At 37.8% G+C, this 17,289-nt stretch overlaps 1 protein-coding gene across 1 annotated transcript in view; it reads left to right on the top strand.

The window, feature by feature from the left end:
- The first annotated feature begins 2,382 nt into the window (after positions 1-2,382).
- Positions 2,383-17,289, top strand: part of cadm1b (cell adhesion molecule 1b) — a 156,993-nt gene continuing 142,086 nt past the window's right edge. Inside the window, exons 1-3 of the mRNA XM_069534361.1 lie at positions 2,383-2,448; positions 2,922-3,006; positions 6,191-6,261. The gene's annotated coding sequence lies outside the window, so the exon portion shown is untranslated. The remainder of the gene's footprint in view (positions 2,449-2,921; positions 3,007-6,190; positions 6,262-17,289) is intronic.

The following is a 17,289-nucleotide window of genomic DNA, read 5'->3' as shown; positions in this document are numbered from 1 at the left end:
ATTTAATGTCTCAGTATTATTTATTTTAGGTTTGGACTGATTTTCTTCTCCTGAGTGAATGTTGTGGATTTAAACTCTTCTTTATGAGCAGAGAACGACAAACACCTGATAAGTAGCAAAACATTTTTACAAATCTGAGGCAGATTTGCTATATCTCTGATATGGTTACTGATATATATTTAACTTTTGTTATATTGATACTAATCAAAATTATATTGTGATAATTATTGATATTGTTTTATTGCCCAAGCAGCCATAATGTCTAGATGAAACTTTAATTTCATTGCTGCCCAGCTTGACCAGGACGTCCTGGCAGAACAGATATTGTCTCTAAATAGGAGCGTCTTGGTAAAGTACAGGGAGAAAAACATGTGTTTTCATTGGTCCAATTATTTGCTTGCAAAATCGTTGTTTAAATAAATATAGAAGCAGAATAAATGAAAAGAAGTAAAAAGAAAACATAAACGAAATACACATGAGAAAAACTCACTCATTAACATCTGATCATGTAGAACCACAATTCTTCAATTGTATTTCCAGTACAAGAGGAACATAGATCACAATATTTTTTCTGTGTTTGTTATTACCATCTTGAACCTCTTTATTGTTACACTTGTGTGTTGATGGGAGTCAACACAAACAGCGCAACAAGGTGGCCGCCTCCTGGATTGGTTTTCTGTCATACCTATCTGTGTTTCCAATTAAGAGAGCAAAAACCCCTTTATATCATTGTTTTACCCATTTTTGTCAGAGAAGAAGCAGGACTGCGAATGCAGAGTGCTAATTAATTACACTGTCTAATGGCTCGGCTGTCCGTCTGTATCCACCTGGCCCATTAACTTTCAATTCAGATACTGGATTTCTCACAACCTTTCTACAATTAAAAACGTCAGGACAAACACTTCTCAGCTCATTCCACTGAGAATTCTCACGATTGATTGTCTTCATTAAGTTATTAAATTGCCTTTAAAAAAAAAATAAATAAATAAAATGACCAATTCAGTAGCTCGTCAATACAGTGCCCTTTTACCAAGCTAATTTTAATGCTGCTGCAGTTTGAAATTAGCGAGTCCATTCAGTTCAGCTCTTGTCCCTAATTTCTGTTTGAGCTCAGAAAGGGTTTGTATGCATATCGCTACTGCCTAATTCAATTCATCACCAGAGCAAAAGACATGACTATCACACTGGAAGCTTTCTGCCGTGTAGTTACATTAGAGTCGTGCTTCATACACAAAAGAAAGGTGACGGGGAGGTGTAAAGTGAAAAACAGTCTGACTGAAATCTAAATTTAGCTGTGGTTTCATGCTTATCATCATTTACACAGTCTCCTGATTGTCCAGGCAACAAGAGCTGTCAGGTTCAGAGCCACATCCAGAATATTCAGAACACAGTCTATTTACAATTCATCCATTTTATATACTTTCTTGCAGTTTTACAGTAGAGCAGCCCATCATTCAAGTTCACCTTGTGCAAATGTCTATAAATTTGACTTAAGGATTCACTTGGAATCAAAGATGAACTGTTTTGGTAGTAGAGTCATTAGCACTGTCCCCTCACATGTTTGAATCCCAGTTTGCTGTGGGTCTTTCTGTGTGGAGTGTCCCTGTGTGCTACGACTTTCTCCCACAGTCCAAAGACATAGGGTTAGGTTGATTGGAGACTCTAAATTAACCCTAGGTGTGGATGTGAGTGTGAATGGTTCTTTGTCTCTGTATGTTGGCCCTGTGACACACTGGCGACCTGCCCAGGCTCCCTGCCTCTCGCAGTAATAGATAATGGATATATGAACAGATGGTCCTAGGGTCAAGGTGTGTGTCCTCACATCTGTATCATTCTTCATGTAATATATCAAGAACAACTGGAGGGTATTTTAATATGTCTGACACAAATACCCACTTGGACTGAAAGGTGAACTTGATTTTGCTAAAAGGTCAGAAGATCAAGGCCACTCGGACCTAACTAAACACTTTTTTCCATTTTAAAGAATTCAGAGTAAACATTTTTTTGCTTTACTAAATTTCCTCAAAGTCTTCACCACACACACACACACACACACACACACACACACACACACACACACACACACACACACACACACACACACACACACACATGAATTATTGTAGGTGTTCTGGCAACACAAACCTCTAGGGGTCGCTGGAGGGCAGACTTATTTTAACAAACTGCTTTTCTAACAAATGAGAAAAGAACAGTAACATACAATTGTTTAAAAATGAAGGTATTGTTCATGGAAATCAAGTCCTATAAATGCAAATTTGAGGGAACAGAGAAGAATTTTTTGTGATTTAATCGACTTTCATTGTTGCACCACCCGGCAATTACGCTCTGTGACACAAATCAAACACACCCGCAAACAGGTGCCCTACAGGTGCATGCTGGGTATGGCTAAATGCTAACATGCACACAGTGATCTTCTTCTTCCGAGAGGTGTGTAACATCCTGTTAAGTCCATGTTGTGACCATTTATTATGGTCCATGTTGTGTTTGTAGAGTTTATACAGTCTGTGTTGTGTTTGTAGAGTTTATACAGTCTGTGTTGTGTTTGTAAACTTTATACAGTCTGTGTTGTGTTTGTAGAGTTTATACAGTCTGTGTTGTGTTTGTAGAGTTTATACAGTCTGTGTTGTGTTTTTAGAGTTTATACAGTTTGTGTTGTGTTTGTAGAGTTTATACAGTCTGTGTTGTGTTTTTAGAGTTTATAAAGTCAATGTTGTGTCTGTCGAGTTTATAAAGTCAATGTTGTGTCTGTAGAGTTTATACAGTCTGTGTTGTGTTTGTAGAGTTTATACAGTCTGTGTTGTGTTTGTAGAGTTTATAAAGTCAATGTTGTGTCTGTAGAGTTTATACACTCCGTGTTGTGTTTGTAGATTTTATAAACTCCATTTATTGTATCTGCACAGCGGCGTTGAGGGGAATCAGTTTGAAATCTTTGAGGATGAGTGGAGAGAGAAGTTGAACCTGGAGCAGATTGTTGAGGACAGACAGGTGAGTGTGACAGATCACAGACTGTTTGCTGTATGGATTGTATATAAATAACCTGATTCACTGTCTAACTCTGGTTGTAACTCACTTTACATAGAAGAACATCGACAACAACCACTGTGTTTACATAACGTGTGTGTGTGTGTGTGTGTGTGTGTTTGTGTGTGTGTGCGCGTGTGTGTGTGCTTGTAGACTCTTACTAATTTTTTATATTTTTTTCTGTACTGGACTGTCTACACTTTTATACACTCAGCTACCACTTTATTAGGTACACCAATAACGGTTGCAGCCTGATGCACAAGTTCTATAATATAAACTAGACCTCAACGAAGTTTATGATGTGAAGTTTTAAAGGGGGGTTTAGAGGCTGCAGTTTTAAAGGGATTTTAGAGGCTCCAATTTGTTGTGCTGTTTACAGGTCTTTCTATTATTTTGCCCATCCTATAAATATCAGTGGCAGTAGGCTAAATATCAGAAACACCTCTCAGTATATTTCAATAATATCTTCTTTGACCAAATATGCACTAGAAATGACCAGTGTCCCGATCCTGTATAAGCTGAAGGAAAATATTGAAAATACAGAGAAGAGACTTTTAACACATATCTAGAGAGCAATCATTTTGTTAAGCGAAACAAAAAGATTAAATCTCAGCCAAGCTCCTCTTATGTGACATCGCAGAAATGCAAAGCTTTGTTTTTAGATTAATTTAGAGTTCTAATAATCTTCATTGTGTAGTGTATCTGTGGCCTGTGTGTTTTCTGCTGAAGCTGAAGAAAGTGTCATGTTTGTTCCTGCTTTGTGGAGAGTGCAACCAAGGAATTTCCAACAACCCTTCATTTCACTGTTTTCACACTGGGGCCGCAGCTACACTCAGATACTTGACATCACTAGGGTAGAAACTCACTAGTGGAGCCACTATGCTAATGCAACGTTTACTCATCCACTTTGTCTTATGCAAACAAGGAGAGTGTCACATTCGCTGGCATCTTTGTTGTGATTCAGAGTTGCACTTAGAGGAATTTGCATGCACATTTATTACATACGGATTTTTGGAACCTGCAAATGTCTTCTAAAAACTAATATTTTACACAGAAAAGAGGATGTATATGAAAGCCAGCACATATTTGTAGCAAGTGAAATGTGATGGCAGTTAAATTTGCTAAGGAGGCCGCAAAATAATAACAATGCAGTTGGTTTCAACAAGATAGAAATCTAGAGCATTGTGAGGCACAAATTGAAAGAAAGTTGGCAGAAGAAATGAGAGGAAGAGAAGAAAGCACTGGTTTTACTGAGTTCAAAGTGTGGGAAATCAGGTGAACAGGAAGGAGCCTGAGAGATCAAGACTACTTGGATTATTCAAAACAGATGAACATAAAACCGGCAGATGTTACTACAGTAGGTAAGAGATTACAGTAGAGCATGTGATGCTGCACTGTCAGAAATATGAGATCAAAAGCTCAAAGATAAAAGTACACTTTGATCAAAGAGATAAAAATATAGAACTTCTGAAATAAGAGTTATCAAAATCTAATTTGGGAATTTGAGGAAACAGTTTTTTAATATTGTAAATCATAGACATTCTGATTCACACTCCAGACCAGTTGGTGGCAGTAAAACATCAATCGGCTGTCGTCTGATCACAATTAAGCCTCTGGTGACGACGGCTAATAATTTGGGGCTTCTGGTGTAGACAGTGGATATTTGGGCCAAGACTCAGTTTTCCGTTCGCAGTACCTTACAGTTTCTCTTATCAGACACATCAGATATCTCTCCGGACAAAAAACACAAACAATTGTATGTCCAGACAACATTTTTAGCTTATATCTATTAACAGCTTTCTGCATATGAATACAGACAGATTAAAGAATCTAGCCGATGTTGTTCGGTCAACGGTTCGTCAATGGAACCAGAACCAGAAGGCTTCCGGACTCAAAATCTTGACAGATTCTGCATATTCACACACATAATCTTTTATTGTACATTACCATTTGCTACAACTTAGTCTATATTTGACAATGCTGAATGCCAAAACAGCTTGTTAGAAGTTTCTGTGCAGACGTAGTAAATATGAGTTACATTAATACGAAGAAACTATTTTCAGACAAGTTAAAGTGTTTTTTTTTCCTATGACGTTTAAGCAGATTTACGAGTGTTTAGTTGAGACGGACATTGAAAGTTTTGATGCCCTTGGACAAAGTGAGTCATTTCTCATTACACGTATAGTAGCCGTCATATCTTGATGTGCCTGAGTTATGACTCTGAGGAGAACAATGCCATCTGGCACTAAAGGTTTTAAAGTATTCTACAGTCACTGCCTCCACGAGTGTATCACAGCCACTTTACCTTAAGCTAAGTGGAGTGAAACTTTATTAGCATATACCAAACATCACGAAGCGTCGTATTTTCTGCTGCTGGAGATGAGGTGCTATGAGTCATCTTTAGTATTTATGGTTGAGAATAAAATGCCGACCCCAAGTAGAACATAAACACACACTTCAACCTTTAATTGTCTTTGTTATGCTTGTGCATGACTTGTTATCAGGAATTCGGAGCCAGACGCGATGACTGGCGGGCACTATGCAAGCACAGACTTCTTGTTCATGAATTTAATGATTAATACAGATTGTGTTGTAATCTGAGAAAGCGTCCTGGCATGAAGGATGAGGATTATATATTTTTCATCTGGGAAACTAATTGAAAAGGCCCATGATGGTGCTGTTATCACTCATGTCCCCAGCTGAGTTTGGGCCAGGGTGAGATATGAGTGACAGAGAAAAAGGGACGCTTAATGAACAGCATATGAGTGTTGAATCAGGCAGGTTGTGCTTTGTAGACTGGGACATGTTTTAATAAAGATATCTGGTATTAATCAGTATTCAGACATTCAGATTCAAGTGATAACACCTGCAGTCTTTTGCGCTCACCTTTGTGATGGTTGAATGAGTTGGCAAAGTCGTCCTTTTGCTGTAGTACATATAATAGTTCCAGTTTAGATACAAGTGCAGCACAAGGAAATGTTTCTGTTTGATTAACGATCTGCTGTACATTCCTTTCGGAGAAACATGTTTATGAATTATTTGTGCACATGGAATCAATAATTCTTTTTTTCAACATGAATCTACTTTGTAATAAAAGTTTAATGGGATGCAGTTGGACTGTTTATAAATTGTGATCATTTTGCTGTAGATGGAGATGACCTGTCACCCGCCTTCAATCCCTGCAGTTATTGGACGAACCAAACCCAGATCTCTGCAGAGGTAAGGGTTTTGCACGTGCAGCACTTCTGCACCGCTCACACGTAAACTGGATTTTCCTTCGAGACAAAACAAGTCGAGGTGTATGTCCAAAGTCGTAACACCGAGCAATGTCCAGCATTGATGAGACGATTGATTCCGTGCTCGTGTTTGTCAGGTTGATATGAACCAGCAGCCAGTTGGCTTGTTTTAGAATAAAGATTGGAAACATGAGGGAATTGATTCGTTGGCTTGGTCCAAAGTTAATCAATACAAAAACTGAACTGTAAATTAGATACTTTCCTTTTATTCAGACTAAACAGATATAATGTGTTAATCAAAGCGCTAAAGACATGTAAATTAAAATGTCAAACCACTACTTTTAAAATGAAGCTGTACAGAATCTACTTGTGACTCTCCAGGTTTTGGCCCCTGTGGTTAATGTGAGCATACCATAAGTTCATTTCAGTCTTTTTTTGTGGTTTGATTTTATTCATAATTTGTTGTGTTCTTGTTCTTTTTCGGTTGCATTTGAGGGAATTTTTAAGGCTTGAGGTCAATATTATGTATTTGCTTCAAATAAAATTGAGAAAAGTCTGAAGAAGTAAACATAATTTTACCCCTTAGATTTGCCTTGAGATCCACGGGATCTGCGGCCTTGGGAATAGAAGAGGGCAATTATCCCAAAACAATCATCACAAACTCAATGGCAATCTGCATTCTGAATTTCATCTCCTGAAATGTCAAACCTGAACACGCCTATGGACTCATGAGTTTGCCCCATTTAAAACACATGGCAGTTACTGGCAGATCAAACTGTGCATCGTTGTCTTAAAGCCTTGTCACATCTTAAAACTGCACCATATCCTTACCTAGAATAGAATGTGACTGCCTCACTCACCTCTTTCCTTGATTTGCTGCTTTCATCATCTTATTTTAGGTGTTCTATATTTCAATGAAAACTGTTTCTGGACCTTGTGAGATCCAGACGAGTGGGGTTGTGCCGACTTGAGTGAAACACTCTGCATGTTCCCTCAGATGCTTCTCTTTTAAGTTGGTTTAACAGATGTGTCATATTGACTCTGTAAGTGCTGATCGTCACTCCACGAAGTTTACAGATCATTTGTCAGTTTTGCAAAGTGAATGCTGGGATTTTGGATTGTCTGTGAAGCTGATTTTTACATTCACTCAAGGCTGCAATCTCTGACTTGCTGCAAATCCATCTGTGACTTTTACACAGCAGTATTTACAGGCAGATTCAGAGGTAATTGACGTATCAATCATCCATGAAGCAACACAGATGAATAGACGTTTCAGCCGAGAATAAAATGGTTATGTTGGTTCCATCACAATGACCTGTTATCTCACACAGAGGAAACATAAAGTAGAATGTATCCCCAGCTTAACATTCATTGATGCCGTGTAAGCTACACTGATGGGTTTTATTAAGTTCCACTGAAAAGGGAAGAGCATATAATTCAATTCTATTTTCTCACTAAGAGGAGATTAGAACAGGTGAGCTCATTTTCGATTGTCAGAGTCAAAAACCATTATATCTAGAGCAAGGATTGTTGGTAAATTTAAATATATAAGAAATATGCCTTGTGCTGTAGATGTGATTTAAATACAATAACATTTCAAAAGCAGGGTTGACTTTTAAGCTAAAATTTGTGTTCAAGCTATGCCCTCAGCATGGATCTTTTTGGATGGGGATTTGGTCCAGCAGATTTCCATGGTGCCTAGAGGGAGGAATCATAATGACTCTGGTGATCCCCTGGCTTTTCCTCTCTTGCCAACCTGAAGTTGATATATGTGGATTTGAGTGAAATGTCTCAGGAATTGGATGGATTTCTGTGGAACTTGGTTCAGACTCTCTAGTGATAATTGTCTGCATGGTTGTCACAGTAACATGGTAACTAGAATGGCTCTCAGTGGAGTGCATCCGTCCACCAGGACACAACAGTCCCCATAAATTCAATCAGGTCGGGCACAGGCACACTCATAGATGTCAGTTTCCTAAATATGCCAGATTTTTTTCATCAACAAGATGCATACTTCATGAATTCATGAAATGATCCATGAATTCCCTGTGAAATCTATTCAGTAGATTTTGATATTGGTTTTAAATGTGATTTTATCCTGGAAACATGATTTAAATTAAATCGTGGAGCATAGTTTCATCCCATAATTGGTCAGAACGTATTTACTGTGTTTTTGAAACTGGCTAGAGTATGAAGTAACTGTCTGTACTTCCAGTTTCATTCACCCATTCTATGATTGTTGTTCACCTGAATGAATCAGTAGTTTTCATATAGAAGAAATCTTCATACAGTACATATTGGAACATGTCCAGTCATGAACTTGACATTGTGAGCTATTCCAAATTGAGTGTATCTCTGTGCTTCATCAGGACTGTAATACTATTTATGCATGAAAAAGCCTCACTTGGTGTGTGCACAAGGCTCCATCATACATCAGCAAATTAGATCCTTAGAAGACACTGTTTACACAGCAAAAGTATAGTTCATGTCCAGCAGCAGCAGCCACTACTTTATCTTGCCTTTTTAAAGCCTGCCACCGGGCAGGCAGCTGGAAGACATGAAACCAAAGGTCAGGTTGGGGATGAGTAAGACAGTATCCGGAGGCCATTAGGAGGCTGAGGGGGAGGTAGAAAAGGTGCTGAGGCCAGCGGGGCTCATCGTGTCAATGCAGATGACCTCCTCATGTTTACTCAAGGGTTTATTTTCCTCAAGGATATGTAATAAATAGTAAAATATATAAGAATTCAATGGTTAATGGATGGATTACAGGGTGCATGGTTTTAAAGCAGATTTCCACATGACTAACTCTTGAAATTAAAATAAATTGCGTTGTATGGTGAAGCTAAACTCGAAAAAGAAAGAAAATGCAGACCATTCAAATAAAACAGAAGAGGAGCGTTTGCCAATAAGTTTGATCTTTATTAGAGTTTTCTATTCTTTTTTTCTTCTGAATTAAAACTCCAAATATATTTAATTTTGTAATAAAGCTAAACATCTAGACTTGCACCATATTTCATTGTGAAGCTGTTTCAAATACATTTAGGCAAAAGAGTGTTAATATTCCGCAGGTTCATCCAGCTGATTTCAGATGGATTGCATCATGAAGAGGTGACTTCAGAAAGTGTTTTTTATGTATCTCATTGTGTTTGACTGTGTGTTTGAGCCATATCCTTCAAACTGAGCTTTGAGATATGGTAATATTCATGTCTTTATTATAGCATCATGATGTTTGGATACCAGGGGTTAGGACCCAATTATAGTGAGGTTCGGTATTACTGAAAATATGTGAAATTCCTCAATGCGTAATTAGTGTGTGCTCAAACACTGGAGCATTATATATGATGTTATTGTGATCGGCCTCACCAGTATTTATTTCGCAGACATGACATACATTATGAGGCCAAAATACCAGGACGGTTCCTGTTGCTAATGAAGTCTTTAGATAATTAGGGTCACAGTGTAAACACAAGCCACCATTCACCCCCGGTTGATTTTGAATAATTCAGTGTGTAAATCAGTGAATGAAACAAACTGCATCTCTTCATCAGTGTGTTTCTCTCGTTCTCTTTACACTGATTTCCTGTCTGGTTTGTTGCTATGTGGGTGATGGGGAGAGGGTGGAAGTGTACTGTTGGTATTAGTAGTGTGGGTTGTCATGATCTAGTTCTTCACAGACACTCATTTTACATAAATCAGCATGAGTTCACTCACATGCATGTTGCAGCCAGTGAACAGTATGAAACTGGTGCAGCAACACTGCTACAAAAAGAATACAGTCAGGGCGAGTGTCTTACTTTGGGATGTTTCCTTGTGTGGCTCCTTGTTGTGTGCAGGGTGTTTCCCTCACCACTTTGCAGTGCACTACACCTAATGACACACAGGACTGCTGGGGCCCTGCCTGTGGAAAGACAGCTGTAGTGCTGGGATGATTCTTTTGGTGCGAGTCTCTCTGTTTGGGACTTTACTGCAAGATCAGCACTTGGCTTGAGTGTGGCAGCGGCTCTTCCTCTCACCACTCAGTCTTTTTTTGGCTATATGTTTGAACATTTTCAAGTGTGTGTAATTGTGCAAACAGCAGAGCTGCTATACAATATCTAGAATTTTTTTTTAAGTAGCCTAATTCTCATGGACATTGCTACACATTATCCTCTTGCATTTTAGCTTATGATGTTATTATATGTTCATAATGAACTAGACAGGATTTATTCAAAGACATTGACAAATGACATTGCTAGACCCCAAATAAACTTAGGGTATAAGTCTAAGAAGGGGAATAGAAGAATACCAGCTGGTTATGAAAATCTGTGTCATATTAATATTAGGTTTAATATGTCTTTGGTCATATGCTGAAATTTTCTTCTGGAATACTGAGGCATTGGAAAATTTTGGTTAAATTTGGCACTTTAAATACTTTAAAAACGTTAATTTTCCTCAATTCAGTGGTCTGTTCTTGATCTGTATGACAACACTACAGAAAAGTAAAATAAAACCAAATTAAATCTGACTAAAACACCGTTTTTCACACCTGAAGAAATCCTGTCTGTTTTTATAAAGACCCTCATACCACAGTTTCCATTCATTAAAAAAGGGAACCTTTCAAACACAGGGGAGGAAAAGTAATCTGAGAGGCTGAGACTGTTACTAAATGAACTGTGACTTCTACACACAGGAACTGGTATTAAAAAGTGAACATTGGTATTACAGAAACTAGATTGTATATTGTTATTTATTGTTAGATTATTGAACAGATATGGATGGTTACACAGGAAAAACAAGTTTATCTGAAGCTAATTTGCAGTCCTGTATTAGGTTTAAATCAAACTGTGTTGTACGTGACTTAAAACTCACAAATACGATTATGTCATTTCACTGACTGTTTTCAAAGAGTGCAAAAATTATCACACTCTTTTCCAAAAGTTCATTGACTTAAAGGTCCAGTGTGTAAGATTTAGGTGAAAGGAATCTATTGTCAGAAATTGAATGCAAAATAATCCTCATGATGTTTTCACTAGTTCGTTTCATCTAAATTGTATGAATTGTAGTTTTCTTTACCCCAGAAAAGGCCCTTTATATTTAAATACTTTATATTTACATCCAGGTGGTCCGTTCGACGGAGGCCGCCATGTTTTTTACATTAGTCCAGACTGGACAAACTTAGCACCTTTTGAGTTTTTATGACAACTGAAGCCACCACAGGTTCTTTTTCATGTTTGGAAGGAGAGGGTGAGGTGAGGGGTGTTCAGCTGCAAAATGCAACTTCAACACTCGATGTCACTAAATTCTACACACTGTACCTTCAATAAAAAAAGAAGAAAAAAGAAAAGATGTATAATCGTGTAAGGAAAATATAAAATAAGATAAAAGCTTTTATTGTAACTCTGTCTCCTTTCTTTAAAGGTCTATTCAGCATAACAGAGGGAGCAGCAAAATATTGTTGTGTAGTATTATCATAACAATGAAAATTTACATACAAATTAGTGCACTATAAAGCCCACTTAACAGTTTACAGGCCACTAACTATCTAATTAAACCACCCAATTAAAGCAGAAAAAACTCATGCTCCCAAAAGACCAACTCAACGTAAAAAGAGGTGTCCGGTAAACTAAAAATCTTAATTAGATTTTTCTTAAAAGTTGATATAAAGATTATTATTAAAGGTTCAGTGTGTAACATTTAGGATAATGGGATCTATTGGCAGAAATTGAATATAAAATAATCCTAGTGATGGTTTCACAAGTGTTTCATTTACGAATTGTTGTTTTCTTTACCATAGAATGGCCCCTTTCTATTTGAAAACTTTATATTTATATCGGGAGCGGGTCCTCTCTACGGAGGCCTCCATGTTTTTACAGTAGCCCAAACTAGACAAACTAAAAACCTTTTGAGTTTTTATGACAACTGAAGGCTTCCAGAGGTTCTCATTCATGTTTGGAAGGGGAGGGTGTGGTGAGGGGTATTCAGCTGCAACATGCAACTTCACCACTAAATTCTGCACACTGAACCTTTAAAAGTTCAGCTTTATTTATAATATACAACTATTGTTTGAATGTACTCACCAGAAGGTTTGACTCTGTTTAGAGTTTTAAACCTTTTCTGTAAAACATCAAAACATATGTACTATCCCATGTCCTCGTAAACATTTGTGAACATAAAGAAGGGTATTTTAAAGCCATATTATTGTCTGTTTGATTTCAATAATTGAGAAATGAAAATATTTTTTATGTGTGAAAGCATATTCTTGGGGGGGTAATTAGTGTAGCCAATAGGATTACAGATGATTGCTGCATGCACTGTCAAGGTTAAAGCATTTCATTGGATTTTCTGAGGTTTGATTTTTGCTCAGTTGGTCTTTGAAGTGTGTTTTGCTCTGTAATCAGTGGAAATGAACAACACAGACCTGGGGAAAACATTTACTTAGTTTGCTTTGAATATTGTAAATTGTATATAATAAACATGGTTTCACCGTATTGTTGAAATGTAAGAGTCTTGACGGGATGAACTGGTGCTCTAACAAACGGATCAAGAGTCTAAGTCATGACTCGAGGGCAGGCTTTTGTTCCTCCGGGAATTTACCTCTGGGGGACTGTTTCTAGCCTTGAACCTACATGTAGGTTTTTAGTTGGCTGCCATTGGAACAACATAATGGGAGTCAAATCCCGGTTAGGGCAAAGATCGTTAGGTAGTTGAGGCATCTGAGCTGAGGATGAAAGCTGTGGCCTGACTAAACACGCAGTGGATATGGATACACATTCAGAAGTGGAGTGACCATCAGCCACCTCCTATACATGACTGACATCAAGCAAGACACGTGTACAAATGAAATATTCACTGATCCACCTCACCTGTCATTCAGACTGGATGTGGGAAGAGAGGGAGAGTGATGAGAACTGAAGAGTTACCAGAAGGCAGAATAACAGACATGCAGAGCAGGTACAAGTACAGATATATCCCACAGGCCAATGGGAGCCATGATACCAACCAGACATAATGGCAGTAGTGGTAGATGTGGCAATACCAGCTGACAGTGACATCATGAAGGAGTGGAAAGTACCATGGTCTTGAAGAGCAACTGAAACAGATGCTGAAGGTCACCTCCAAAGTTGTCCCGGTGGTATATCAGCTTGTTTAGAGTGACAGCACATGTTAATGATATTTCAATGATTTTCATTTTCCTCATTCAAACAGAAAGATCAATATCCAAACAATCTAACAAAGACATGAACCTCAGTCCAGACTTTCAGGTGTTAGAAAATGCCCATAGTTAGCTAATGGTAATAGTTCTGGATAAATGGTTTTAATGGTTCACTTTAAGTTATGAAAATGAGCTGTGATTTTTGTTTGATATGTGTGGTTTCTTCAGAAAGGTGGTATGAATGTAAATTTGACCAAAACAAGCTGAACATTTACAGTTCATGTTGAAACACTTAATAATTAACATTAACATTAAAAGCCCAGTTTTAAATGAATGAACATAACAGGTGTCACCGCCTGTGCTCTTGACTTCATAAGCGTTGACCTTTCAGTCAGAAAAGATCCCCTAAGAATATATATGTTTGATTGATTAGACCACTTGAAGCAGATAAAAAGGTAGAGTAGGTCAATACATCCTTTCAAACGCATAAAAGGGTTGAATTGGCCAGAAAAAGCAAGGTGCAGGTCGCCAGAGTTTGACAGGGCGTGTGACATAATATCCGTACCCGGGTCCAAACCTTAAAGGTCGCAAATAAACATTGTTCACTTTTTTAGTGAGTCATCAATTAGGTTAAAATAGGGACTATTTTTAATTAATGTTAAGTTTGTTTCCCAGCTGAGGAGAAGCACAACTCAACTCTTCTAATCAATGTCATTTCGGTTTTCACACAGCTAATGTTAGTGAACACCAGGCAAAAAAACAAACTTTATTCCGCGTCATATTTGATCAATTCCATCATCTGATATCCAGAAAGTCCCACAGCACTGTGGCCCCAAACTAGAACTATGTCCAGAGAGTGCAGTCCTGGGAACAGCTGCGATACTCCTCGAATTCCTCAAACTCCCATTATCATCTCTCTCAACCACACGTGGGGGTGATGTGTTTTTCTTCCTCAAGCTTTGGTCAAATCATTCATTTGGATTTGGGAGTTTATGGGATATTTTTGCCTGATTAATGTGAAAATGTGTTTTCGCTCCACATGTGATTTATCGCTCATTCAAATCTGTGGCAATGTTCTCAAATTGACTGAATCTGGTAAGATGCTTGAATCTGTTTTAGTGCTTTGGAAAACCACGCAGTCTGCAGTTTTTATACACCAGGTTGAAATTCCTTAGTCTTGCTGCTTCGATGGTGAAGCATGTTTTTATGTGGCCTTTGTTGGCTAAAACCATTTCTGTGTGTGTATTAATATGATGTTATTACTGGTATTATGTCAATGATTTCACTTTGAACCTAAAGTAGAAAATGATATGCATGGTGTTCTACATTAGGTATCCACCAGCCACTTGGCTCCCAGCAGAAATGGCCATGGACAGTTTGATGCTAATGATCCTGCATTATGCTGTTCAGTCTACTGTATGTAGGTTAGGTTTTTTCAGCCAAGTGTACCAGCTGTGTCAATATATCCAGTAAAGCGTAGCTAGTAATACATCAACGGTTGCTATGCCAACATGCATCCACAAAGCTTTTTTTTCAAGTCTTTTTATTCTCTTCGTCTATAAAACACCTGTTGGTCATTGTTGTCCCTGTTGAGTTTGCCCTTTATTGTTATGAGAGTTACTGTGCTACTGATAATAATGATTAAGTTATTGTATATTCATGCTAAATTATTATAAAGGCAAATAATCCATTTTAATTCCTCCGCCAGTGAAATACCTTATTAGTAAACACCTCTCTGTATGTAGGATATAAGCTTTGTGACGTGTCTTTAAAGAGCAGTGTTTTTAACAGAGGTGTACTCACCTCAAGACATCCTTCTGAAGATGCCGATACATTCAAAGATTTAGCTGCTCAGTTTATTTGAAAACATTGAAATTCTAAATTGATCAAAACAAAAATAAATCATTTTTAACATTGGTAACTGCAGTTGAGTGCGTGGAAGCCAGTTGACAAGCAACCATATGAGTTAAAAGACATAGCTTATGTAACAGTTCGAATAATTATAAATGTACTTAGTTAAGTAATGACTACATGGCTGAAACAGGGAGATTTTACACCTGATGTGTTTGCTCCGATTATCAGATTATTTCAAACCAGAACAACAAGTGCAAAAGGTGCAAAATTCAAAATGGTGTAGAGAATGGAGCCTGAAGCGGTTGATGCTGGTAGTAATACCAAAATTATTTAACAGTGGCAACCCGATTAATGAAATGAACCCTTTCATTTTCCTCCTCCAAAACGGAAAGACCACTACCCGCCAAATTGATGCAAACACCCCAATGTCCGACTGAGGCCTGTCTCCAAGTATAAGTCGACGCAGCCCACATACTGTGGGTGATGATGACAGGATGTGCGAATGTCATATATATATTTTCTTTTTCGTGTGTTTCCTAAATTGCAATGTGAAACAAAAACTTAGCGCATGAAATGTCAGCAATGTATCAACGGCATGAACCTCGATTTAAAAATTCATCAACATCACATGTCACTGAAGGTGTTCTTGTCTTCACGAGGGTTCTGGTTTCAGACAGAAAATATGCCCTCAAGATCTACATGTTAGATTCAATGGACCTCTTGAAGCAGATAAAAGGCAAAGTAGGTCAATACATCCTTTCAAACTCCTGGAAGGGTTGAAGTGGCCAGACAATGCAGAGTGCAGGTGCCGAGTCTTTCAGAGTTCAGACTAATATAAATGGGAGGACTGAAACAATATTTCTCTTGGAGACATATGGAGACAAGAAAGGCACACTCAGGCCCATCCAGCCAACTTGACACACACTATACCCGAACAAATTTATTACCATTAAGCCTCTCTAAGGTACCACGTGACTTGTGATTTATTACAATCATCTGCCGTTTGTCTGTGGCTTTGGTTGTACGCAAAATGGCCTGCACTTTCATTGGCTGATAAAAATGTGCAGCATGTGTATAACATTTAGGTATTTACATGCTTTCTGTTTGGGAACAGGCAGAGAATGATGACGATCATTACCGTGGGCCATTTATTCATTTTATCCATGGAGATTTGAAAATAGTGAAACCTATTTCTTCAAATGAACAGATTTATTATGTATTTGTGCAGGCGTGTTTGCTTTCTTTAGCGTCTGAATTCACAACAAAATAATGGTTATTTATTAATCGACACCATGGAAGTGAATTATTTAATTATTGAAACAAGCCCCAAGATAGTTCTGTTATATTCAACAATATTCTTTTCACCAACATATGCATGAATGTGATTTCACAAGTGGTTTCTACATGTGTGTAAGTGTGACAAAAAAAAGCCAGGAAACCAATTGAGTGCACATGTTTCATCGCTGGAAGGCGTAGAGAATTGATGACCTGTGGTTATATATTTGGAATATAATTTCCTGTAATAATTTGCTATGGATGGAGGGAGGATGGAAATTTGCTGTAATACTTTTATACTTTACAAATCCTGTTAGAGTAAGTAAAAATAAAATGTGAATACGCCTTAATGCAGATATATGGACGGGGCAGGGGCATGCGACCATCCATTATTCTACCCGTGGTTCAATCCTATTATGTGAATTTTTTCGTACACATTATGTGAAATCACTTGAATTTTGCATACACTTGCCTGTCCACTTACGTCTTTAAAGCATGAGAAAATCTACATTTCATTTCAATAAGCCTTGTTCTTGCTCAGCCATTGGGGGTCACTTACAAGGGTCTGATTCAATTATTCTTCCTTTCACAACAAGAGGAAAACATTTTCATGGTGAATGGTTTGCCTAAATAGATTACCATCTCAAATAATTCAATTTCCGTTAATTTGATTGATTTCATACCAAGGGGGGAAAAGAAATCTTAATTTAAAACCATTGCATTTCTAATCAAACATTAACTGCGAAAGAG

Source organism: Paralichthys olivaceus, chromosome 11 (assembly GCF_024713975.1).
Source record: "Paralichthys olivaceus isolate ysfri-2021 chromosome 11, ASM2471397v2, whole genome shotgun sequence".
NCBI classification, from domain to species: domain Eukaryota; kingdom Metazoa; phylum Chordata; class Actinopteri; order Pleuronectiformes; family Paralichthyidae; genus Paralichthys; species Paralichthys olivaceus.
This window is presented reverse-complemented; position numbering and strand designations above follow the sequence as displayed.